The 6,665-nt window shown below is 31.7% G+C and overlaps 1 pseudogene across 1 annotated transcript; it reads right to left on the reverse strand.

Moving 5' to 3' along the window:
- Positions 1–620: 620 nt before the first annotated feature.
- Positions 621–1,814, reverse strand: LOC149062181 (52 kDa repressor of the inhibitor of the protein kinase-like; annotated as a pseudogene). Its single transcript, XR_016189720.1, has 5 exons — positions 1,698–1,814; positions 1,391–1,625; positions 1,240–1,302; positions 971–1,048; positions 621–890 (listed from the first exon to the last, which is right to left on the reverse strand). The product of XR_016189720.1 is annotated as a 52 kDa repressor of the inhibitor of the protein kinase-like (transcript).
- Positions 1,815–6,665: the final 4,851 nt, after the last annotated feature.

The following is a 6,665-nucleotide window of genomic DNA, read 5'->3' on the forward strand; positions in this document are numbered from 1 at the left end:
AGCCCCATCAAATGTTATTGAAAAGCATTTGGCTCCTGTATCAGCAAATAATTCAAGACACTTAGTCAATAAATTTGCTCTTTCATTGCCTGTAAAACTGTGTACTAAAAAATATCCTAATGGAACCTTCCAATGCCCATTTATGCAAACTGCAAGAAACACTAATGCATTTGTTGCTTGTTGAGAATTATCTGAGTCATTTTAATCTTGGCCTGTTCCCAAATCTATACCTCCATAGAATTTACCATTAATTAAAATAGTCTGCTTTCTTATAGCCATTTCATCAATTGTAATATTACAAATTACTGAACCCTATGTTTCATTGACCTGTTTCCTAATTGTTTCAAACGTGAATCCTGGTTCTCCGCCAACACCAGAAAACCACTTTTTAATTGTTGTCTATGATATTAATCAATAATGAGTAACCTTTCTTAAATTGTTAGTTACAATATTTATTGTTGTTATGGGTTACAAAAATACACTTATACAAAATCTATTACATATTATAAATATTATAAAAATAATTATACAATTACTATATAAACCACTTTCTACAAAAATATGTTCAAAACTTTTGGTTTATAATTAACAAATAAATATATATACGTGCACAACAATGATCATATTTCACATATAAATACCAAAATATCGTCATGAGCCTGTTCGCTAATCAGATAAAATACTCTTAAGGTGTTCAATTAATTTTTCCGATGATGTCAATTTTTTTCTTAATCTCCTAACAGTTTGATGAAGTTTAATAATTTTTTTCCTTTGGGAAATAATTTGTAATCTGGCTTTATTAAAAGATCTTTTTGCTCTCTTGGGAGTTGCTAAATCAGGTGACTTAATATCTCCAACATAAAATTTTCTTTTCAAACTTTTTGGAGTTTCTGAAATAATATTACATAACATAGGTAGTGTAGTATCTTCTGAATAAAAATAAATTAGTCATATAGAAATTGAATGTTACCTAATACTGACATAACATCACTCTCTCCAAGTTTTGTTGGTGTATTAGCTTGATTGATATTATTTACTTCACAAGGTTCTATAATAAATAAATAAATAAATAATTATTGAAAAATTAAAAATATTTTACAATATGTTTTGACAAAATCAAAAACTGGTTGAACCTATTTAATTTAAATAATAATTATTACATATCTGGGTTGCAATAAATTTTTTTTTTAAACATATATTATGTTAAATTACTATAAAATATGGTTAGTAACCACTAACCTTTTGACATAATAGATATTTCTTTATCTTCTGTTAAATAAATTTCAGGCAAGTAAATCTGTTGTAAGTCTATTTGTAAAGTATACATAGTACATACTTGTTATATTAATTACATTTGTAATATTTGATAAACAATTATATGAAATAAAATTTAAATCTTTAGATACATTTTTTTCAAAAGATGTTGATGGAGTCTCATGACAAGATGATCCTCATCAAAAATTGTTGGTATTGCATCATATTTTAAAAACCTCTTCTTAACACATTTACGAAAATCAGTTTCTGCAAAGTGAAATGAACATAACTTTCGGTTTGGCTGAACATCGTCTTCGAACAATCTGCATTTCATAAGCCAGATCTTAAGACGTTTTGGATCTTTAGGAAATCTAATTAAAATGTATTTAATTACATCATGATAGTTATTGTACATTGTTTAAAACTAAAAACACTAGACTTACCCAAATAAAGATAATCCTGGATTTTTATGAACAGACCGTAGACATAAAACACACGCATTTTTAGTCGGCATTATTATAATATTATTAATTAAATATTTGTTTATTCAAATGGTTTATTATTTATACGTTTATAAATATAAAGACATTAACAAATATAAATTAATAAACATTTTTAATAACAATGTTTTGAAAATTCAGATTACCTAAATTCAATTTTATGCGAGAAAACAGATTGATATATTATGATAAGCAGTCGCGCATGCGCAGATGTCACAGGTCCTATAGTAATGTTGGCATCAACTCATTTTATACGCGTAGTATATTATGACTCCATCCATTGTATATAATCTAAGGCTAAGATGGTGCATTTCAAACCGAAATATTACAAATATCAGACAATAACAAAATAGGAACAACAACTCCATCTATCGGCCAATTTTTAAACCAACTATATAAATCAATTCCTCAGATAATGTATAATATTATTAAACCACGACAAAATAATATTTGTTAGGATAAACCGGAGTAAATAACTCCCATTTAAACATCATATTGACCGTGTCACACATATGTGACACCGGTCTCTCAGAACAGACACATATGTCACATATATGTGAGTATGTGACACGTGGCCGTGAACGAGTTAAAATCAATAATTTTACTGCTGTGCAAGTCCGTTACTGAGTAAGTGCAATATTTTGCGCAGAAACCTGGGGAATCGAATTGCCCATCACCAGCCAACCAAATTTTTTTTTCAGAATTTTTAATTTCATTTAAATGGTTTTTTTGGTGTTCACGACACATATCATTTATTGCTGGACCTGTATGTAATTTAGTAATAACATCATCGTATGTTGTACGTGAAAAAAGCTAGATTTATTGTTCGACAAAAACTGACATTTGAGCGAATAAGTTTCCCGAAAGTATTAAAGCAGCTCCAATCACAATATTTCCTTCTGGTGCATTTTCCAGTTTTTTTTTGAGATGTTCATTGAACTGTATGGCCTTCTTCGCAAACTGTTGTTATACAGACAAAAATGTACCTTGAACATAATGTTTTATAGATATATTTCTTGTTAAATAATATTCTTGACAGTAAATAATCAAACATAAAATATTTTCCCAAAAATGTATAATGTCGTTGTCAATGTTATTGTTTTGAAATTAAATCATTATCGTCAACACAATTTTTCGCGTTTAGAAAATCTCTAAAAATGAATGTTCCTATTTGCTTCTTTGTGGCTATAACACGCACAACCAAAAACCGATAAACCTAATAAATAAACCTAACCTAACGGAAAATATTTTTAACGATACTCAATTTTTAATTATAACAAATACTAACGATTTAGCTCTTGTCTATTTTTACCTTGGATAATCCTTTAATTCACATTTTTGAGCATATAAAATATAAATGCATTAATGCATATACCTATTGATTATTCCTAGATTATTTAGCATACATTTTATTTTATTTAAATTAATATCAAAAGATTACTTTGCCTCACTGATAAAACTTATAATAAATTATACGTATAATATTAAAAATTGTCCATATTATTATTATTATTAATTATCATCGTTAATTTTTTATACTTCAATAATATAAAAAGAAATCTTCGCTAATATTATTGTGTTTATGATTAACACATTCATCAATTCATAAGATTAAAGTACTAAACCTATGTAAAATTTAATTTTAATCGATCGGAAACTAATAAATCATTTTTTAATATTTAATAACTGTATATTTTGTAATAAAGTAATTTTAAACATACACATAAAAGAGCCAAGAGTATATCATTTTTTTGCATATATTTGTTGAAAAAATAGGTATAAGTTAATGGCTTACAATTATTACAATTGCATATTTTGATTTTTTTTAAATGCATATTTTAATGAAATTTTGATCATTAACATCCAAGCACTAGTTATAAATTATAAGATGCATAACTATATAAGAAGCAAAATAAACTTAAAATAGGAAACCTCTATTCCTTCATAAATTACAAAATTCTTTAAATCACTTGATCATGATAAGAATTGGCAAATTGACTTTTAGTTTATATTATATAATAATATAATATAATTATATATGTAAATTAATAATTTGTATATTATGTAAATTGAAGAAACTATAGTTATTGTAACTTTGTTTATATATGTATATAATTATTTTCAGTACAAATTTGAATGTAAAAATTACCATATAAAAAAAAATCGAGCTCATGTATATCTATTATTTTATAAATAGCTTGAAATTAGCAAAGCATTTTGTATTCAATTTTAAACTTATGATTGGCTTAACATTTTTGACGATATTTAAAAAAAAATCGAAATTTTCTTACATCTAATGTCTATAAAAAGTTCAAAAGATAAAAATACTCAAAATATTTTGAAAATAAACATTTGAAGACAATTTTAAATCAGTTTTTTGTTTTTGAATAACAATAAAATATAAAAAATTGAATTTGTATAATAGTAACTATAGTTATTATAACTTAGTATAATATATTGTATTAATTTAATCATTTAATTTTGTTACAATACTTTTATTTGAGATAGTTTCTCGATGGCCGATCAAGCCCTATCTGTTTTCCGCCGCCGTGGCGTTCGTAAGAACGCTGTTAAAACAAATGATAGTAATAAAACTAACGATGACTTGGAATCAGGGTTTTTGTGCCCTTATCAACTAATATTTTTATTGCAAAGCACATTAAACAATACCAATTACATAAACATCTTTAAAGATGCAGTGGACGGTATGCATAATGTTGAAGACCAAATTTGTAATGTAGTCGTTATAGACTATAATCGACTTGTAGAATCAATAGGTAACAGTTGCGTCGAGCAGGATGAACAGTATCGGGTATTACACGATAGAGCTAAAAGGTATTTTCACAATAACAATAAGGTGTCCACTAAGCTGATGGTACTTTTAGTGCGTCAATTGATTATTATAAATCTGGAATCAATGCATCAAAAGGGGAATTTTGACACCGAACCGTACACATTTCAACCTGCCTTAGTGAATATAATCTTAACCAATTTCATTAATTTGGAATTCATAATCGAATTCATTGCTACTAAAATCAAAGTTGACGCGATTGTTGAGTTGGTCTGTGGGGAAATCGCTCAGACCCGGGAAAAATTTGTTTCAAGCGCGTTCAGAGCCAAACAGTCCATGGTGGATAAAGTTATCCAATCATTTTGGAGGAATTTTCATGACGGATTAAACACGGCTGAAGGAGCGACTGTGTTCAAAAACGTCGTGATCTATCAATATAAGTCGAAATATAACGCCGACTACGAGCCACCAAACGTCGAAAAAATGCTCTTAGCAGCCAGGCGATACGTGATGCGTGAAATGCACAAAGTACTTTTATTCGTGTACAACGTGAGAGCCGAATACGAAAAGTACACGCGAAACGACTACCCCGTATACGCCTTGCCCGTTGACAACATCGATTCGACGGTACAGAAGTATTACGAATCATACACCAAACATCTGAAAGGGTATCCAGAAGATGCGATTGGATTGCCAACAATCTTGGACGCGATTGTAAAATCTGTGATTGCCGGTCCTGTAAAACCACCGACGGAGCGATGGGTTGATGAATTTTTCGGCGCGCTGAGAAATTATGGTGACGATGGCTGTATGGTGTATCCGGTCTGCATGCAGTATGGAAACGAATACGGTCTGATCGTTAAGAAGTACGACTTGCGCCACACGGACTATTTTGATTCTGCCATGAACGTGTTGAACTTCAGATGGAGAAAATCATTGTGGGGTTCGCGTTCGTGGCCATCGTCAGACGTGGAGGCCGAACACAATCGCGTCATCGCACACGTTAAAAAGAAATGCGAGCATCGTACTAGCAGTGACGATGTAGACGTACAACTATGTACATTGGCTCTGAACCGGTTGCGATGTAACTTGGATGTGTATAGAGGTGAACCCATTGAGTTGTCAGGATTGGGACAGATGAATGTAAATTTTCGACCGGAATTAATCGAGCCGGCTGGCTGTGCGACAATGGTGCAGATGTTGCAAAAAGAGTCTGAAAACTATAGGAGAATGAGTTACGCGTATTTTGAACCTATAGACGTGGTTGTGGTGGGATTTTACGATTGCCAAAAAGTTCTACAGACTCGCAAATCCTCATTTAGGTTCACCGTACCTCAAAGACCAGTTTGCGCCAAAGACTATTTCGATTTACATTACGGTAAGAGAATGCCTAACTGTTTCTACGCAATGGGCACTAATGCTGCAGCTGCAACATCAGATTTGTCTTTGACGTACACAGAGGAAACAGAAGAGATACGTTTTAAGGACGACGATTTCTTGACAATCTCTAAACGGAAATGGAGATTTGAACCCAGTACGGTTAGTCTGATGTATAAATCTGATTATTACGAATTCGTCAAACACGTAAAATTGGATGAAAATGATCGTTATCGACGTGGAGACGAAGACGACGAAAACAACGATGATCAGGCAAAAGATAACGAAGATTGGCTAAGAGTTTATAACAACGACGCAGGTCTTGAGTACTTTGTAGATAAGTCTCCAAAGGACGACATCAGGTGTATCAGTAGAAAGTCATGGATGGGTAGCAAAGGCACATGCTCTGTGGAGATGATTTCGTGGAGTGACCAAGACTATGGCATGCTGCAGCAGTCGAACCAGCGACGAGATGACGTAGATAGTGCTAAGGTCAACGCTGCGGAAGTGGAAGTGTGTCGGCTTTACGGCAACGGGCGAGTAGTCGTTGAGTATGCGGACCGGACGAAAGTCACATACTGGTCGAGTGGAAAAATCAATAGATCGTCGAGATCTGCTAAAACAACACCCATGGAATCTTCAAAGACTAGCACAGGCAGACCGAGGGCTTCGACCATCAGCAGCGGTAGCGTCGATAGTGTTCCCGCTAAAATCGACTACTCCAAGAGCGTTAGGGTAAAGAA

Source organism: Diuraphis noxia, unplaced genomic scaffold (genome assembly GCF_037042655.1).
Source record: "Diuraphis noxia isolate RWA-SAM2 unplaced genomic scaffold, SU_Dnox_SAM2 contig0001, whole genome shotgun sequence".
NCBI classification, from domain to species: domain Eukaryota; kingdom Metazoa; phylum Arthropoda; class Insecta; order Hemiptera; family Aphididae; genus Diuraphis; species Diuraphis noxia.